The sequence below is a fragment of the Oreochromis aureus genome, linkage group 20, assembly GCF_013358895.1.
Source record: "Oreochromis aureus strain Israel breed Guangdong linkage group 20, ZZ_aureus, whole genome shotgun sequence".
Taxonomy (NCBI): domain Eukaryota; kingdom Metazoa; phylum Chordata; class Actinopteri; order Cichliformes; family Cichlidae; genus Oreochromis; species Oreochromis aureus.
The window spans coordinates 2,026,593-2,047,686 of NC_052961.1; the positions used below are offsets into that span (position 1 = coordinate 2,026,593).

At 41.2% G+C, this 21,094-nt stretch overlaps 1 protein-coding gene and 2 long non-coding RNA genes across 3 annotated transcripts in view; 1 reads left to right on the top strand and 2 right to left on the bottom strand.

Annotated features, from left to right (window-relative positions):
* The window catches only part of LOC116310274 (polymeric immunoglobulin receptor-like), a 107,984-nt gene that overhangs the window by 2,302 nt on the left and 84,588 nt on the right, over nt 1–21,094 (bottom strand). The gene's annotated exons all lie outside the window — the stretch shown is intronic.
* On the top strand, nt 4,726–8,268 carry LOC120435279. Its single transcript, XR_005609615.1, has 5 exons — nt 4,726–4,775; nt 4,933–4,990; nt 6,721–6,832; nt 7,415–7,687; nt 8,209–8,268. It is a non-coding gene; the product is annotated as an uncharacterized LOC120435279 (long non-coding RNA).
* On the bottom strand, nt 12,133–15,672 carry LOC120435278. The gene is made up of 5 exons (XR_005609614.1): nt 15,623–15,672; nt 15,405–15,462; nt 13,563–13,674; nt 12,708–12,980; nt 12,133–12,192 (listed from the first exon to the last, which is right to left on the bottom strand). It is a non-coding gene; the product is annotated as an uncharacterized LOC120435278 (long non-coding RNA).

Sequence of the window (21,094 nt, forward strand, 5' to 3'; positions counted from 1 at the left end):
GTAGGTTAGCAGGCTCTCAATGGACGAGCGGTAGAAGGTCAGCAGCAGGTTGGAGTTCAGCTTGTACTTCCTGAGGACTCTCAGGAAGTGCAGCCGCTGTTGGGCCTTCTTGACGACCGCTGAGATGTTGTCTGTCCAGGAGATGTCAGCAGAGATGAGGACACCAAGGAACCGGAAGGTGTGGACCCTCTCACACACTCCCGTTGATGTAGGGGGGCCAAGTCAGTGCTGTGTCTCCTGAAGTCGATAATGAGCTCTTTGGTTTTCTTGGTGTTCAGTGCCAGGTTGTTTTCTGAACACCAGGCTGCCAGCTTCAGGACTTCCTCTCTGTACTCTGCCTCGTCTCCCTTTGAGATGAGTCCGACTACCGTGGTGTCATCAGCAAACTTGATGATGAGAGTGTTGTTGTGGGTCGAACTGCAGTCGTGGGTGTAGAGAGAATACAGGAGGGGCTCAGCACACAGCCCTGTGGGGAGCCGGTGCTCAGTGTGCAGTGGAGGAGAGATGAGGCGGAGTCTTACAGTCTGGGGCGGTTTGTGAGAAAGTCCTTTATCCATGCACATGTGAGAGGAGGGAGGCCAAGAGTGACCAGTTTGGTGATGAGGATGTCCGGGATGATAGTATTAAAGGCTGAGCTGTAGTCCACAAAGAGCATTCGGACGTAGCTCTGCCGCTGCTCTAGGTGACTCAGCACAGCGTGGAGGGCTGTGGCGATGGCGTCTTCTGTGGATCTGTTTGCGGTATGCAAACTGGTGGGGGTCGAATTCTGGGGAGGTAATCCTTGATGTGCTGAAGGACTAGTCTCTCAAAGCATTTCATGATTACTGGTGTGAGGGACACAGGGCGGTAATCATTCAGGCTGGAGATGGGAGACTTCTTCGGCACTGGGATGATTGTGGCTGATTTTAGACAGGATGGGATGGCTGCCTGATCCAGTGAGAGGTTGAAGAGTCTGGTGAAGATGAGGGTGAGCTGGTGTGCGCATGCTCTTAGTACCTTGCCAGGTACTCCGTCTGGACCGGCTCTTTTCCAGAGAACCATTCTGAGTCATTGATTTTAATTGGATCTAAAAGCTGAACCTCCACAGTGTTGGTGGGATAAGGTTCTCATATTGGCTTCAAAATTTGCGACCCGACACTGAGAGCTGCAAACTCATCTTAATGTCTGTAACTGTCAGCCTTTGCCAAAACACACTGAAGACTTTTTTGAGGAAGTGATTCAGGCAGCATTTCAGCCAGACTTTGGAAGTATTTCCATCAAATGAATGTAGCGCCTCCACTCAGGACCACTACAATATTAATTCCAATAGAGACCCTAGACGTCCTGCTCGGATCAGAAGGAGGTTTTGATTTAGGGACTCACAAAAAGAGTCATCTTGGACATGAACAACTGGAACCTTTATGGTCTCATTACAGCTCATAAACACACACAATCAACCAAGTTTGCACACCAGCAGTGCTCTTTTGGATGAATGGATCTAAAACAAAACAAAATAAAATAAGAAATGGAAATGAAAAGAGTTGTACTGGATGGTATTGGAGCTCCATTAAATGAATAAAACAAATGAAGTGAAGAAATTTCCAGTCTGAATTTACTGAGACCCAAACAGCAGTACTGTAATGGAAGTGTGAGTGTGCAGAGCCTATTCTGTCCGTGGATGTGAGGCAGATAAAGTGCTTTAAGTGTTCAGAATAAAGGTTGATTTACTAAATGTGTCTTTTAGCATTAAGTGCTCTCAGTGGCCAGAAAGACTAGAAATATATAATATAAATATGAGCTCTTATTTTTTTTTCAGTTGCTTGTTGTTGCCTGTGAGACACAAAGATCATCAGTCATGATGCTGTTTGCTGTAACAGTAATGAGCTCGATGACTTTCAGGTAACTGAACCTTTAAATCAGGGGTGTCAGACTCATTTCACATGACGGCCCACTTTGATCTTCAGTGGGCCGGACCTTTAAAACTCCCCTTTCTGTCCCAGTAAAGAAGTCACATATTTAACAGTTTGTCTACACGATGAAGAAAAAGCTGCTGTGACAAAGAAAGAAATCTGTCAGCACGACTCTTTGGACTTAAACTGTAAGTTTAATAAATGTGTGAAATCACAGAAAAAGTTCTGTAGCTCATCCTCGAGTGTCCAGTTTTTCACTTTACTTTTGTAAAAAAACAAACAAACAAAAAAACAGAAATTTCTTTATTAGACAGTAAAAAACGTGAAAAATCATTTAAGGTTTTCTTAGAGCTGAGCGTTTTGCAGTTTGGCAGAATTTGTGAAAGTTGAAATTTCTTCAGTACTGAATAGCAGAAGTTAAGCTTCCTTAACAGCTGCTGACAGCACTGTACACAGCGGCAGCCTGGTGCATAATAAGCAAGCGAATAATGCAGAATTGACAGTTCTTGAAGCACAGAGAGAGAGAGATGTGTGCAGGATTCATGGTGGAAGCAAAACAGTCAAAGTCAGAGAGAATTCATGACAATGTTTTAAAATGTGAAGCATAGTTTTGGTCTTTTTTTGCTGCTGGTTCAGTGAGTTTTGGTCACAGTGATGAAACCTGAAGTTTCAGTTTATGTCTGCTTTCAGCACCTGTTGGTGTGTCCGTGCTGTCAGGTCAATAGGGGTCCATCTTCTTTGCAAAAGCTGTTTACCTGTTAATTGTTGGCTGTTTTAGCTGTTATTGAAATGGTTTTGTGAACTTTTAGGTGAGATTCTGACATTTCAGTGGATACCACACGTGACATGTGTTACAGGGTATTGTAGGGTCTACCTTACAATATAAAGCGCCTTGAGGCGACTGTTGTTGTGATTTGTGCACATAAAATTGAATTGAACTGACACCCACTAACGTGTGATCACATTGATGTCACTGATTTTTATTTGAAAATGCTCTAAATTAACTAGTTTTAGGTACAGACCCGGTACCTAGTCTGGGATATTAGATTTTTTGTAAATACTTATTTACTGACCGGCTCCAACTTTGTAGTGTGTTGTTTTTGTTGCTTGTTTTCTGCCATAAAGTGTTTACTTAAATTCAGTGCACAGATGGAGCTGATTACACTGTTGTTTTGGAATATTTAAGCAGATTTATCAGTAAGCTTAGACCAAAACTTCTGGTCTCAGATTTGCTTAAAAACCTTTAAATTGATTAAAAATCCCAGTCTGCAATTAATACAATACAAAATACTACACAGAGTGCACTATACAGGTCATCGGATGTTCAAGATGGGCTTTACATCTTCCAACAACTGCTCACACTGTCAAGGCAATACACCAGACAATTACATCCACGCCCTTTGGTTCTGTCCACCAGTGCAGAAGTTTTGGCGTGAGATATGTGAAGACTTATCAAAGTGTCTGAAATGTATGGAAGAAATATAGTATCATCAGAATCCAACTTTTTAGACATTGAATTTATAACACTGAATTTTATCCTCCAAATTTCCTGCAAAAATATTCACCTGCAAAATTCACCTGCAAAAATTCACCTGAAAAAATTCACCTGCAAAATTCACCTGCAAAAATTCACCTGCAAAATTCACCTGCAAAAATTCACCTGCAAAATTCACCTGCAAAATTCACCTGAAAAAATTCACCATCAAATATTCACCTGCAAAAAAATTCACCTGCAAAAATTCACCATCAAATATTCACCTGCAAAAATTCACCTGCAAAATTCGCCTGCAAAAATTCAACTGCAAAAGTGTTGAACTTAAATGACCCAAGCCAGAGCAATCAGCACTAGATCGAGTCGAGCGGCTCTCAGCCAATTAAATTACGCTGTTTGATCACATGACACCGTTAGCCAGCAGTGTGTCTCCTGAAAAGAGAGCTGTTTAGAGGTGAGTGATTAAGGCTGTATCCCAATTCAGGGCTGTATCCCAATTCAGGGTCTGCAGCATTAAAGTACGCAGCCTCAACGATCCTCAAGGGCCGCGTGACTCAAAGACCGCTAAGGCCGGAAGTGCGAGGCTCGTGAAATGGGACGGTCTAGCCTCCGTCGCGCTTCCCAGGTTGCCTAGCAACCATAACACCAACCGCTGGAAACGTTTCGTACAGCTTTGTTTGACAGAAATGAAGGAGAACATATTTTTGTTCGTGTTTGTGTTTCTACACGAGCTTTGTGTGATTTAATAAGTATCTGATGCTGAGACCACAGGACTGTAAAACATGATTGTTGGCCTTCATTTCTGTACTGAACAGTCATTTAAGATTAGCTAGTAAATAACAATTAGCTAATGTTGTTCATGAGACTAAAGTCAGTGTAAATATGATATGGCCAATATCATAGTTATTATATTAATCATAAGTTATTGTATGGAAGAAATATAGTATCATCAGAATCCAACTTTTTTAGACATTGAATTTATAACACTGAATTTTTATCCTCCAAATTTCCCTGCAAAATTCACCTGCAAAAAAATTCACCTGAAAAATTCACCTGCAAAAATTCACCTGCAAAAATTCACCTGCAAAATTCACCTGCAAAAAATTCACCTGCAAAAATTCACCTGCAAAATTCACCTGAAAAAATTCACCATCAAATATTCACCTGCAAAAATTCACCTGCAAAAATTCACCATCAAATATTCACCTGCAAAAATTCACCTGCAAAATTTCGCCTGCAAAATTCAACTGCAAAAGTGTTGAACTTAAATGACCCAAGCCAGAGCAATCAGCACTAGATCGAGTCGAGCGGCTCTCAGCCAATTAAATTACGCTGTTTGATCACATGACACCGTTAGCCAGCAGTGTGTCTCCTGAAAAGAGAGCTGATTAGAGGTGAGTGATTAAGTTTTTCTCCTAAATAGAGATCATTACAGAACGCCTAGTCCTACTTAAAATCCCATTCATTTTCTTTTATTTTATCATCTACTCGAACTGAGGAAAACATTTGACTAACTCAACGAACATTTCGCGCCTCCCTGCCTGTCTGCAGAGGCAGTTTTGAATTTAGGAGTGGCAAGATGGCAGCGGCAAACCCTGGCGGTTCTCCGGTAAGTATATTGTGTTTTATCTTCAAGTTTGTCTTTTGAAACGTTAATTTTATTTAAATCCGTTGGTCACGTATAAAGTACACAGACGGGGTCTTTGCTCAACTCGTCTGAGGCGTGTCTCACTAAGCGCTACATGCTAGCATCCTGCTAACCGAGCTAACCTTTACATGCTGTGCTCTACAAAATAGGATACTCGGTACAAAACCATACTCCGCAGATATTGATAGATAGACGAACACTGCAAATATAATGGGAAACGAGAGCGGCATTTGGTGAAGGGTAAAATACACCATGAATAAAGCCATAGAGTGAATGGCTGCCATGGTTGCAGAACGGCCTGATTTAATGACAAGAATGGGGAAGAGTGAGGTGAAGTGAACCAAAGCCACAAAACACGGTCAGACAAGGCGGGAATAGGGCAGTGATATGTCCGTCAGTATGAAGTTGGTGTGTGCTTTGGTGAACAAAAACTCGAGACCGGTAGCAGGAAGATGGGTGACTCGTGTTTCACTGAAATAGTGGTGAATTAAAACATCCTTTGTTGGGGAAATTTAGGTGTAAATGCATCCATACAGGCGAGACAGAGGCAGACCAGGCAGTGAAGAAAACAAGGCAAACATTAGAAATATTAAAACGGAAATATAGGATTAATATAACATACAATTAGGGAAAATTGAAGGAATACAGTGTAAATTATACTGTAAAGTCATTAAAACAGCATAACCTGATTAAAAGAAACATGTAATTGGGTAGGATGGTGGTGATGATGATGATGATGATGATGATGATGATAATAATAATATTAAAAACATGTACAAGATGGGCATGTATACTTGTACCAGAATTTAACAACTATAAAGTTGTGGCATGCCAGTACCTTACCCTTCCATTATATCCACACTTTCAGAAAAGGATATGGTCAATATCTTTACAAATACTATCTAAACTTAAACAGATAGCATAAGTTAAACAGGATATTCCTCTGCGCTCTCCTAGAGAGAATACATCAAATTAAACAAATAAGTAGTCTATGGCATTTAAAAGTGGTTACCTACAATTCTGAAATAATAATACTAATTCTCATTGATGATGATATTGTATTTGAAATCCTGGTGTAACACTGAACCCGACATCATAAAATGATTACCCTTGTAATGTCAGGGAGCTACAACCAAGGAGGAAAATATTACTATCTCACCCCTTGTATCCAATTACATAACAGCACTGCTTGGTAAAGGTGTTGAATTAGCTGGGTCGCTCAGTTTGGGGAAAATTGTGGGTAGCCTGCAAGGGCCTCAACTTCTCCATTCCCACAATGTGCAACAAATGGGCACAGCTGATCTTCAAGAGTGGAACATTGGCCAGTTACTTCCAACTTTAACGTATTTTTGCAAATATATTCTTAAAATTGTCTCTTTACACAGATCATAATGATACAAGATGGCACTTGTGTAATTTCCTACAAATTCAATAAATCTAAGTAATTGTTACTATCCTGTTAAATCCTGAAAAATGTTTTAACAGCTGTGTTAAACTTCATACTGACACATGCTGGAAAGTGCATTCATGAGACTTTTTTTTTATGCCTTCTAGAGCAGTAGCAATCAAAGATTTTAAGGATTCTTTTACATTTTTTAAACACTTTGATTAAGGCATATGTTGTTCTTTATTGTCAGATCTAAGTTTGTTTAAAGCTTCGAATGTTTTGGGGTACTTTTCTTTGTTTTCAGGGTTCGTGGCAACCACGGATGGGGAAAATGTGGAGGTTGCACGGCTGATGTTTACTGTTCATGGCACAGGAAGAGGCAGTTTTATTTCAGGAATGAGTGAGCACAATCAAAGGTTTGTTCTCATAAAATACTGTCAACCTCAATGTTTCTGACATAAGATGGAAGGTGTTGCAGCTTTATTTCCATTATTTAAAAATACATAAACATTTAAAGGGTATAGCTTTATGAAAAAAGTTTTATAGTAAAATGTCTTTAGAGAACAGTGCCCTATCCAGCAGGATATATTGTCTGATATGTGTCAGGTGTTTTTGTTGTTGTTGTTGTTTCTTTCAATTTCCATTATTTACCCCTCAAGGAAGAAAATATTGGACAGGTCCTACAAACCCCAAAGAGCCTTCAGGACTCTGCCCTATTTTTAGTTATTCACACACCTTTTCCAGTCTGTTACCTTCCTTCCCTGAATGTTCATTCTGTGTTAATGGTCTGGTTGTCATCTCATTTGTTGCCACTGATCATTACAACCCTTTTGGCACCTTTTAAGTGATATGCCTGGGTCCTTCCTACATGCCCTGATAATGTATTATTACTGTTGTCATGCACACATTTCATGTAGGGTTAGAAACAAGCAGGGAATTTCTCATACACACCAAAGAAAGGCCATACCTAATTAAATATTTTTTATATATTATTTCAGAATAGAGCGACTGTGGAGAGACCTCTGGGTGGCCATTACATGCTTTACTACGATGTTCTTCACAACCTTGAGGAAGAAGACCTTGACATTTCAAATGCTGCACACCTCTTTTGCTGCCATTACGTCTTTCTTCCTCGACTGGAGGATGATTTTAATACATTTTGCAGTGGATGGGACAACCATCCACTGCGAACAGAAAACAACATGAGTCCCAACCAGCTGTGGGAGTTGGGTCACAGATATCACCCTGTTCCTGTTCCAGAAAACACACAGGTAAAGGTGCACATTTTAGTACTCATTGATTTTCTTACAGAGAATGTGATGATTTTATGGATAATTAAAGTCAGTCATAAATCCACAAACACAACAAGCTGAAAGTCAGTGATGCTGCTCGGTTTGCAGTCCTGAATATGACGGCACAAGCAGGATTCACTGCACTGTTAATGTTAGCTATGTTATATTGCTGCCTCTGTTCGGTGGTGTCGAGCCAAACGGACTTTAACGTGTGTTTGAACGAGCTGACGGTTCACTCGTTAAGCTGAAAGAAAGATGCTTTAATCACAGGAGTCACACATGTGTCCACTGGACCATCTGGGAACTCTTCTTGTTTAGCACTCGTAATAACACAAACACTAAATCCTCCTTCTCTTGTGCTGTTTTGTAGCAGTGTATACACCTGAGACTGAGACCTGAGTCGGTCTGTCCTGCACTCTCTCTCTGTTTCTTTCTCTCTGATTGTGGAATAAAAGTATGAACATGTATTTATAAGTTACACTTGTGTTTGAATCCTGCAGCTTATCACACATTTGATTTCCATGTGTGACGACTGCAAGTGTCCAGAGTGAGGACAGACTGAGGGACCCACTGCTGCACATCATCTGTGAGGCTTTGCACCCCTGATGATCCACCAGGACAAACTCAGCAGTGTGTGAGGAAGAGCCAGCAGCAGCTGACAGATGGAGAGAATAGACAGACTGTTCCCTGTTTGTGAAGGACTGCTAGGAAAGTTTAACATAACTAATTGTCTGTCCTGAATCAGTCTTATTAGGTAATGTTCAAATAATGTTATCATCCCAGTGTTTTCAGTGTGGGAGAAAGTACTCAGGGCCTTCAAGTTACACACTATGAAAGGCAGCAACAAGTTTAATGTTCAGAAACCTAAAGTATGTATCAGCAGCAGAATGGAGCTAACAATAAATGTTTGTTTCAGTTCTATGAAGCTTTGAGTATTTTGGATTAGTAGCACTGCTGTGTTTGTTGCATCATATTGCTGTAATTGTTTATATGCTTTATATATTCTGAGGTAAGTTGATCTATAGTGTTACATCATATTCTATAAGGATGTTATGTGTTTGTAGACTTTCTGCCCAGTTTGACCCATTTTGCAGAAGTCAGCCTGTTTAAGGCTCTGATATCTATTCTGTATGACTTAAAGCAGTTATGACATGGTCTGATTTTCTCACCCAATAAAGGAATATTTAATGTATCAGTCTACTCTTCATTGTATCAGAAACAGTTTTCACAGCTCGTACGTTTTCTTTTTACACATATATGCAAGCATTGAGCCAAATGTAATAATGCCAACATATTAAACAAACATTTGTCTCTTATATATAATACATCTACATATACACTGTCAAAGATATTTGTCTTTGAGTGAAGATTTAAGGTGACAGGACTTATAAATAACTGGAACTTGAATCTTTACTGAAGCTCAATATTTGACTCAGAGTTCATTCACATGATTGTCACATCACATGTGCTGTACCAGTGTACCTGCACATGTGATGTGACAATAGAAGTGATTTGATTTGAGAGTTCAAACTCACTGCTGCAATAATATGGAAGAAATATAGTATCATCAGAATCCAACTTTTTTAGACATTGAATTTATAACACTGAATTTTTATCCTCCAAATTTCCCTGCAAAATATTCACCTGCAAAAATTCACCTGCAAAAATTCACCTGAAAAAATTCACCTGCAAAAATTCACCTGCAAAATTCACCTGCAAAAATTCACCTGCAAAAATTCACCTGCAAAATTCACCATCAAATATTCACCTGCAAAAATTCACCTGCAAAAATTCACCATCAAATATTCACCTGCAAAAATTCACCTGCAAAAAATTAGCCTGCAAAATTCAACTGCAAAAGTGTTGAACTTAAATGACCCAAGCCAGAGCAATCAGCACTAGATCGAGTCGAGCGGCTCTCAGCCAATTAAATTACGCTGTTTGATCACATGACACCGTTAGCCAGCAGTGTGTCTCCTGAAAAGAGAGCTGTTTAGAGAGGTGAGTGATTAAGGCTGTATCCCAATTCAGGGCTGTATCCCAATTCAGGGTCTGCAGCATTAAAGCACGCAGCCTCAACGATCCTCAAGGGCCGCGTGCTCAAAAGACCGCTAAGGCCGGAAGTGCGAGGCTCGTGAAATGGGACGGTCTAGCCTCCGTCGCGCTTCCCAGGTTGCCTAGCAACCATAACACCAACCGCTGGAAACGTTTCGTACAGCTTTGTTTGACAGAAATGAAGGAGAACATATTTTTGTTCGTGTTTGTGTTTCTACACGAGCTTTGTGTGATTTAATAAGTATCTGATGCTGAGACCACAGGACTGTAAAACATGATTGTTGGCCTTCATTTCTGTACTGAACAGTCATTTAAGATTAGCTAGTAAATAACAATTAGCTAATGTTGTTCATGAGACTAAAGTCAGTGTAAATATGATATGGCCAATATCATAGTTATTATATTAATCATAAGTTATTGTATGGAAGAAATATAGTATCATCAGAATCCAACTTTTTTAGACATTGAATTTATAACACTGAATTTTTATCCTCCAAATTTCCTGCAAAATATTCACCTGCAAAATTCACCTGCAAAAATTCACCTGAAAAAATTCACCTGCAAAAATTCACCTGCAAAAAATTCACCTGCAAAAATTCACCTGCAAAAAATTCACCTGCAAAAATTCACCTGCAAAAATTCACCTGAAAAAAATTCACCATCAAATATTCACCTGCAAAAAATTCACCTGCAAAAAATTCACCATCAAATATTCACCTGCAAAAATTCACCTGCAAAAATTCGCCTGCAAAATTCAACTGCAAAAGTGTTGAACTTAAATGACCCAAGCCAGAGCAATCAGCACTAGATCGAGTCGAGCGGCTCTCAGCCAATTAAATTACGCTGTTTGATCACATGACACCGTTAGCCAGCAGTGTGTCTCCTGAAAAGAGAGCTGTTTAGAGGTGAGTGATTAAGGCTGTATCCCAATTCAGGGCTGTATCCCAATTCAGGGTCTGCAGCATTAAAGTACGCAGCCTCAACGATCCTCAAGGGCCGCGTACTCAAAGACCGCTAAGGCCGGAAGTGCGAGGCTCGTGAAATGGGACGGTCTAGCCTCCGTCGCGCTTCCCAGGTTGCCTAGCAACCATAACACCAACCGCTGGAAACGTTTCGTACAGCTTTGTTTGACAGAAATGAAGGAGAACATATTTTTGTTCGTGTGTTTGTTTCTACACGAGCTTTGTGTGATTTAATAAGTATCTGATGCTGAGACCACAGGACTGTAAAACATGATTGTTGGCCTTCATTTCTGTACTGAACAGTCATTTAAGATTAGCTAGTAAATAACAATTAGCTAATGTTGTTCATGAGACTAAAGTCAGTGTAAATATAATATGGCCAATATCATAGTTATTATATTAATCATAAGTTATTGCAGCAGTGAGTTTGAACTCTCAAATCAAATCACTTCTATTGTCACATCACATGTGCAGGTACACTGGTACAGCACATGTGATGTGACAATCATGTGAATGAACTCTGAGTCAAATACTGAGCTTCAGTAAAGATTCAAGTTCCAGTTATTTATAAGTCCTGTCACCTTAAATCTTCACTCAAAGACAAATATCTTTGACAGTGTATATGTAGATGTATTATATATAAGAGACAAATGTTTGTTTAATATGTTGGCATTATTACATTTGGCTCAATGCTTGCATATATATGTAAAAGAAAACGTACGAGCTGTGAAAACTGTTTCTGATACAATGAAGAGTAGACTGATACATTAAATATTCCTTTATTGGGTGAGAAAATCAGACCATGTCATAACTGCTTTAAGTCATACAGAATAGATATCAGAGCCTTAAACAGGCTGACTTCTGCAAAATGGGTCAAACTGGGCAGAAAGTCTACAAACACATAACATCCTTATAGAATATGATGTAACACTATAGATCAACTTACCTCAGAATATATAAAGCATATAAACAATTACAGCAATATGATGCAACAAACACAGCAGTGCTACTAATCCAAAATACTCAAAGCTTCATAGAACTGAAACAAACATTTATTGTTAGCTCCATTCTGCTGCTGATACATACTTTAGGTTTCTGAATATTAAACTTGTTGCTGCCTTTCATAGTGTGTAACTTGAAGGCCCTGAGTACTTTCTCCCACACTGAAAACACTGGGATGATAACATTATTTGAACATTACCTAATAAGACTGATTCAGGACAGACAATTAGTTATGTTAAACTTTCCTAGCAGTCCTTCACAAACAGGGAACAGTCTGTCTATTCTCTCCATCTGTCAGCTGCTGCTGGCTCTTCCTCCTCCTCTTCCTCACACACTGCTGAGTTTGTCCTGGTGGATCATCAGGGGTGCAAAGCCTCACAGATGATGTGCAGCAGTGGGTCCCTCAGTCTGTCCTCACTCTGGACACTTGCAGTCGTCACACATGGAAATCAAATGTGTGATAAGCTGCAGGATTCAAACACAAGTGTAACTTATAAATACATGTTCATACTTTTATTCCACAATCAGAGAGAAAGAAACAGAGAGAGTGTGCAGGACAGACAGGTGACAGTCTCAGGTGTACACACTGCTACAAAACAGCACAAGAGAAGGAGGATTTAGTGTTTGTGTTATTACGAGTGCTAAACAAGAAGAGTTCCCAGATGGTCCAGTGGACACATGTGTGACTCCTGTGATTAAAGCATCTTTCTTTCAGCTTAACGAGTGAACCGTCAGCTCGTTCAAACACACGTTAAAGTCCGTTTGGCTCGACACCACCGAACAGAGGCAGCAATATAACATAGCTAACATTAACAGTGCAGTGAATCCTGCTTGTGCCGTCATATTCAGGACTGCAAACAGAGCAGCATCACTGACTTTCAGCTTGTTGTGTTTGTGGATTTATGACTGACTTTAATTATCCATAAAATCATCACATTCTCTGTAAGAAAATCAATGAGTACTAAAATGTGCACCTTTACCTGTGTGTTTTCTGGAACAGGAACAGGGTGATATCTGTGACCCAACTCCCACAGCTGGTTGGGACTCATGTTGTTTTCTGTTCGCAGTGGATGGTTGTCCCATCCACTGCAAAATGTATTAAAATCATCCTCCAGTCGAGGAAGAAAGACGTAATGGCAGCAAAAGAGGTGTGCAGCATTTGAAATGTCAAGGTCTTCTTCCTCAAGGTTGTGAAGAACATCGTAGTAAAGCATGTAATGGCCACCCAGAGGTCTCTCCACAGTCGCTCTATTCTGAAATAATATATAAAAATATTTAATTAGGTATGGCCTTTCTTTGGTGTGTATGAGAAATTCCTGCTTGTTTCTAACCCTACATGAAATGTGTGCATGACAACAGTAATAATACATTATCAGGGCATGTAGGAAGGACCCAGGCATATCACTTAATAGGTGCCAAAAGGGTTGTAATGATCAGTGGCAACAAATGAGATGACAACCAGACCATTAACACAGAATGAACATTCAGGGAAGGAAGGTAACAGACTGGAAAAGGTGTGTGAATAACTAAAAATAGGGCAGAGTCCTGAAGGCTCTTTGGGGTTTGTAGGACCTGTCCAATATTTTCTTCCTTGAGGGTAAATAATGGAAATTGAAAGAAACAACAACAACAACAACAAAAACACCTGACACATATCAGACAATATATCCTGCTGGATAGGGCACTGTTCTCTAAAGACATTTTACTATAAAACTTTTTCATAAAGCTATACCCTTTAAATGTTTATGTATTTTTAAATAATGGAAATAAAGCTGCAACACCTTCCATCTTATGTCAGAAACATTGGAGGTTGACAGTATTTTATGAGAACAAACCTTTGATTGTGCTCACTCATTCCTGAAATAAAACTGCCTCTTCCTGTGCCATGAACAGTAAACATCAGCCGTGCAACCTCCACATTTTCCCCATCCGTGGTTGCCACGAACCCTGAAAACAAAGAAAAGTACCCCAAAACATTCGAAGCTTTAAACAAACTTAGATCTGACAATAAAGAACAACATATGCCTTAATCAAAGTGTTTAAAAAATGTAAAAGAATCCTTAAAATCTTTGATTGCTACTGCTCTAGAAGGCATAAAAAAAAAGTCTCATGAATGCACTTTCCAGCATGTGTCAGTATGAAGTTTAACACAGCTGTTAAAACATTTTTCAGGATTTAACAGGATAGTAACAATTACTTAGATTTATTGAATTTGTAGGAAATTACACAAGTGCCATCTTGTATCATTATGATCTGTGTAAAGAGACAATTTTAAGAATATATTTGCAAAAATACGTTAAAGTTGGAAGTAACTGGCCAATGTTCCACTTGAAGATCAGCTGTGCCCATTTGTTGCACATTGTGGGAATGGAGAAGTTGAGGCCCTTGCAGGCTACCCACAATTTTCCCCAAACTGAGCGACCCAGCTAATTCAACACCTTTACCAAGCAGTGCTGTTATGTAATTGGATACAAGGGGTGAGATAGTAATATTTTCCTCCTTGGTTGTAGCTCCCTGACATTACAAGGGTAATCATTTTATGATGTCGGGTTCAGTGTTACACCAGGATTTCAAATACAATATCATCATCAATGAGAATTAGTATTATTATTTCAGAATTGTAGGTAACCACTTTTAAATGCCATAGACTACTTATTTGTTTAATTTGATGTATTCTCTCTAGAGGAGGCGCAGAGGAATATCCTGTTTAACTTATGCTATCTGTTTAAGTTTAGATAGTATTTGTAAAGATATTGACCATATCCTTTTCTGAAAGTGTGGATATAATGGAAGGGGTAAGGTACTGGCATGCCACAACTTTATAGTTGTTAAATTCTGGGTACAAGTATACATGCCCATCTTGTACATGTTTTTAATATTATTATCATCATCATCATCATCATCATCATCATCACCACCATCCTACCCAATTACATGTTTCTTTTAATCAGGTTATGCTGTTTTAATGACTTTACAGTATAATTTACACTGTATTCCTTCAATTTTCCCTAATTGTATGTTATATTAATCCTATATTTCCGTTTTAATATTTCTAATGTTTGCCTTGTTTTCTTCACTGCCTGGTCTGCCTCTGTCTCGCCTGTATGGATGCATTTACACCTAAATTTCCCCAACAAAGGATGTTTTAATTCACCACTATTTCAGTGAAACACGAGTCACCCATCTTCCTGCTACCGGTCTCGAGTTTTTGTTCACCAAAGCACACACCAACTTCATACTGACGGACATATCACTGCCCTATTCCCGCCTTGTCTGACCGTGTTTTGTGGCTTTGGTTCACTTCACCTCACTCTTCCCCATTCTTGTCATTAAATCAGGCCGTTCTGCAACCATGGCAGCCATTCACTCTATGGCTTTATTCATGGTGTATTTTACCCTTCACCAAATGCCGTTCTCGTTTCCCACATTATATTTGCAGTGTTCGTCTATCTATCAATATCTGCGGAGTATGGTTTTGTACCGAGTATCCTATTTTGTAGAGCACAGCATGTAAAGGTTAGCTCGGTTAGCAGGATGCTAGCATGTAGCGCTTAGTGAGACACGCCTCAGACGAGTTGAGCAAAGACCCCGTCTGTGTACTTTATACGTGACCAACGGATTTAAATAAAATTAACGTTTCAAAAGACAAACTTGAAGATAAAACACAATATACTTACCGGAGAACCGCCAGGGTTTGCCGCTGCCATCTTGCCACTCCTAAATTCAAAACTGCCTCTGCAGACAGGCAGGGGAGGCGTGAAATGTTCGTTGAGTTAGTCAAATGTTTTCCTCAGTTCGAGTAGATGATAAAATAAAAAGAAAAATGAATGGGATTTTAAGTAGGACTAGGCGTTCTGTAATGATCTCTATTTAGGAGAAAAACTTAATCACTCACCTCTAATCAGCTCTCTTTTCAGGAGACACACTGCTGGCTAACGGTGTCATGTGATCAAACAGCGTAATTTAATTGGCTGAGAGCCGCTCGACTCGATCTAGTGCTGATTGCTCTGGCTTGGGTCATTTAAGTTCAACACTTTGCAGTTGAATTTTTGCAGGCGAATTTTTGCAGGTGAATTTTTTGCAGGTGAATATTTGATGGTGAATTTTTTGCAGGTGAATTTTTTGCAGGTGAATATTTGATGGTGAATTTTTTTCAGGTGAATTTTTGCAGGTGAATTTTTGCAGGTGAATTTTTGCAGGTGAATTTTGCAGGTGAATTTTTGCAGGTGAATTTTGCAGGTGAATTTTTCAGGTGAATTTTTGCAGGTGAATTTTGCAGGGAAATTTGGAGGATAAAAATTCAGTGTTATAAATTCAATGTCTAAAAAAGTTGGATTCTGATGATACTATATTTCTTCCATACAATAACTTATGATTAATATAATAACTATGATATTGGCCATATCATATTTACACTGACTTTAGTCTCATGAACAACATTAGCTAATTGTTATTTACTAGCTAATCTTAAATGACTGTTCAGTACAGAAATGAAGGCCAACAATCATGTTTTACAGTCCTGTGGTCTCAGCATCAGATACTTATTAAATCACACAAAGCTCGTGTAGAAACACAAACACGAACAAAAATATGTTCTCCTTCATTTCTGTCAAACAAAGCTGTACGAAACGTTTCCAGCGGTTGGTGTTATGGTTGCTAGGCAACCTGGGAAGCGCGACGGAGGCTAGACCGTCCCATTTCACGAGCCTCGCACTTCCGGCCTTAGCGGTCTTTGAGTACGCGGCCCTTGAGGATCGTTGAGGCTGCGTGACTTTAATGCTGCAGACCCTGAATTGGGATACAGCCCTGAATTGGGATACAGCCTTAATCACTCACCTCTAAACAGCTCTCTTTTCAGGAGACACACTGCTGGCTAACGGTGTCATGTGATCAAACAGCGTAATTTAATTGGCTGAGAGCCGCTCGACTCGATCTAGTGCTGATTGCTCTGGCTTGGGTCATTTAAGTTCAACACTTTTGCAGTTGAATTTTTGCAGCTTAATTTTGCAGGTGAATTTTTGCAGGTGAATATTTGATGGTGAATTTTTGCAGGTGAATTTTTGCAGGTGAATATTTGATGGTGAATTTTTGCAGGTGAATTTTTGCAGGTGAATTTTTTTTGCAGGTGAATTTTTGCAGGTGAATTTTTGCAGGTGAATTTTGCAGGTGAATTTTTCAGGTGAATTTTTGCAGGTGAATTTTGCAGGTGAATATTTTGCAGGTGAAATTTGGAGGATAAAAATTCAGTGTTATAAATTCAATGTCTAAAAAAGTTGGATTCTGATGATACTATATTTCTTCCATAGAAATGTAACATTCCAGCCTCCCCTTTAGTGTGCTTGCTGAGCAACTTGGATGAGGTCACTGCAGAAATAAACACAGCCCACATTGTTTTTACAGCCCTATGCATTGCCAAGAAAACGGTCCTCCTTAACTGGAAAAATAAAAAGAATCTTAATTCTAATCAATATAAAAACCATCTAATAGATCACATTAGTCTTGATACAGCCTCTGCCACCACATTTGATCAATCCCTTTGGGCTCCTTTGATCGGCTTCATCACCTAGTGGGGTGGGGGTCATGGTTTGGTCCTGCCTTCGCTATTGTGGTTGATGTGGAGGTTGGGATGGGCTTAGGGCACCAGGAGAACCCCTAGAGACGTTATCCTGGAGGGCTCAACCCGGGGTTGTGGTCATAACCTGGTTAGTGGCTCTGGTCGCTCTTAGAGGGTGTTCTCCTCGTGGCTGTGTGCAGCGGGGCTGGGGATGGTCTGTACTGGCGGACGAGGTTACTGGTCTGGTGGCCTGGCTGCCCCTGAGTGGATCCGGGGCAGGCGGGGGCTTGGGGTTGGGGTGCTTCGTCTCCGTGATGGGGCTCTGGCTGGGCCTTGGGGCTTCGGTCCTCGTCGGTGTGTCGCCGAGGTTGTGGGCGGAGTGGGTGCAGGGGCTCAGCCCTGGCGCAGGGGCCTCTGGTGCATCGGCCTAACTGAGGGGCTCTTCAACTGGCAGGAGGTTGTTCCATCCTTGCAGAAGTCCACTCTGCAGGTGGGGAGAGACACAGGAGAGGTGGAGAATAAACCTAACCTGGGTGTCTGTTGTCTTGTGTAGTCTGGAGATGATTGAATGTTGGGGTGGGTATAGTTTCCTCTGCAGTGGGGTGGGGTGGGCTTCTCCAGGTCCTGTGGGGCTTAGCGGTGCTGCTGCCATAGGCCCCGGTCTGGATGGGCCTGGGCTCCCTTGCCTTGGTGGGTACTAGAGGACCAGGGGGTGCCTACTGGGGTCAGCGGGGAGCTGGCCCTAAGGAGGGCATCTTGCCCTCCTTCTTCTCCTCCCCATCCCGGCTGCCTCCCTCTTCCCGCTCCACCACACCCACCCACACAGGTAGGGCCTTGGGGTGCGGGTGTGTCACCAGGGTGCAGGGGAGGCATTCCCCCCTCTGTCCCCTTCTGGCCACCTGTGCCTCAATTTTATTTCACAACTTAGACATCCACATTATTCACACTCTCATAACACACACACATATATATATATATATATATATATATATATATATATATATATATATATATATAGGGCCTTGAGGGTGATCACGTTAACGGCGCCCAGAGGACAGTCTGTGTATTCAACCCTACCTCTGGCGCCGGTGCCCACCTCTCAATTTTAAATCCATGTAGACACTGAGGGTTCTCGGGAGGGCCGTGCTAACACCTGCTACTCTCTGGCAGCAGCACGATGCCCTCCCTTGTTTTAAATGCACTTTAGAACAACACGCAGCAACACTACACATGAGCGGGAGGAGGGAGGTATGGGGTCTTCACACACCCCCGTTCTCTACTAGCCATCGGGGCGGGGGGCTGGGAGGAGGTGTTGGCTGTCCGATTGGCCTCCCTGCTGCTGCGGAGCCTGGGGCGGTCTGCTTGCCTCCACCCCGGGGAAAGGGTCACATCTCTTGGGTCTGGTGCCGTTTCCCCCTCTGGGGGCGAGGGTACCTGGACCCGGGTATAGAGTATGTTTGGGGAGTATGATTGTGTGTACATGTCCATGTATGTCTATCCCTACGTTGGGTGAGTGCTGAGTGTTTGTATATGTGTGCATGAGGGTGGGAAAGCATGTTTATGTCTGTGTGTGCCTGTTTGTCTGTGTCTATATGTCAGGTCGGGTCTTAGACTCCACCTCCCTGGGTACTCCCAGGCCCTCCAAGTGTGGAGGCCTATCTCCCCTCACCACACTCCCTGCTGGTAACTGATGCCCTCAGGGGTTGGTGCATTGGTGGTTCTTGGTGTCCGGGCTGGGCGCTCAGGTATGCACCAGCTCACTCCAGGTGGCTACTTGACAGGGCCTGGTGCCTGTCGCTCGGTCAGGCCTCTTCCGGGCAAGGGGCCCTCGGGCCTCCGGCCTCGGGGCCTGCAACTCGGTTCACTCTGGCACAGCTGGCTGCCGGCAGAGCCGGCGGGCACGCCGGTGCAGCCCCCTCTGGCTTCTGCTCCGTGGCTACTGGGTGACCCCTCGTCTGGGGATCTCCTCAGCCCTTCCCAGGAAGGTGGCACGGATGCCCCTCCGGTGGTACTCCTTGGGCTCTCGCACTCTGGGGCCTCTGGATGTCTGGAGCCTGGATCTCCTCCATGCCTGCTTCATGCCCTGGGGACGGGGCTATGGGCCTCCACACCCTCTAGCAGACCGTTACATGGGGAAACCTTTTGTATACAAGCGTTGATCCACACAGGTGTGCACACGGGTGTTCACTGTTCGTGAGACATAAACTACACCTTTCTTAGCTGCTACTTCAAAGCACATTGTGCGCTGTCTGTCCTGCGTGCTGCACAACAACATTCAATATTTAGTATTTACTGCTGTTCACACTCAGCTAGATTAACGTGATGGTGTTGTGTTTAGTATGTTGCTTTGTTTTTGTTTGGTTTTTTTGCTTGTCTTCTCTTCTTTTTTCTCTCAACAGGTGATCCAGGAGATTTTTTTTTTCTTTCTCTTTGTCTTTGTAAGTGCCCTTTCTCACTGTCTCTTTTCCTTCTGCTTTTCTTTTCCTTCCTCTCTTTCTTCCTCCCTTTCCTATCCCCCAGTCATGTCTGTCCCATCTGTAACAACTGAAAATAAAATAAATAATAACAACAAAGTTTGATCAAATGGACCAATACGGCAATGCCATGATGATCCATTTGGCAAAATAAATCCATTTGGTATCCTTGTTGGTCTTCAGACAACAATTCTGACAACTTAAGAACCAAATGGGACAGACAAGGAAAAAAAAAAGAAAAAAAAAAAAGAATATTTAAGATTCATGTTTTAGCATTCAAGTTTCATAAGAAATTTTCCATGACAGTGGAATATGTTGATTGTCTTTGTCTATCTGATAACAGAACACGTATGTCTGAGATATATAATAGAAATAAACAGGTGTAATACTGTAAAGTAACAAAAGAGTTCATAAGTATTAAACTGTCTAATCATTTCTTATATATATGGCTCATATACAGCTGTCCACGGGTACTGCCACACAGTACCTGTAACACACATGTCTGTATTTAAATAACAGATCTGACGGAACATCCTGTAAACCAGCTGTTCTCCCTCTGGAGTACATCTCTCTTTGTACGATGAGGATCCATAAACGAGGTTTTTATCAGTAGAACAAACTGTAACTTATGAAAATACAGTTAAGTACAGAATTCCTGCTTGTGCTTGTTTGTGGTGAGCAGCAGATCAAACAAGTTAAGAATTATAAATTACAATTATAATTATGGCTTCAAGCACATTCAGGCCTGTGAGACTCATTTAGACTCTGATTAATGGCTCTGTGGACACGTTTCTGCATCTCTGCCATTCAAAGACACTTTGTATACAGTTTATTTGATGTAATATTCAATAGTGAACTGGAACTTTAGTCTTTTTCAAGGAAGCTATTTTCATTCATTGTCTTCATTAAAGCTTTATTTTATGCATTTATTACTACCAGGGAGAACACGTGAGCTTTAAGGCCTGGATGAGATTTGAAACCTTTTCCTCCAAACTGTAAAATGGCTGAAAGTAAAAACGGGAATCACTTTATCCAGATGCTAATTTGATAAATTCTGCTCTCAGCTTTGCAGTTGCTGCTTGTTTTATGAGATGAGTAAACCCCAACAATCAGCAAACACATAGTGACAGTGGGAAGGAAAAACTCAATTTTGTCTCCACTGCTGTTCTGCAGAGACCTGAATCCTCAAGGATTTCTTTAATGGTTACAAAGCAAAACATGTAATTATAGGTGAGATAGGAAGCACATGTTTGCAGTGAGGTGTCAGAGGACTGATGTTTCTTGTAAAACAGCTTTTGTGTCTGTGTTGAAACTGGTTCATGGTTTTCACTGAAAGGAA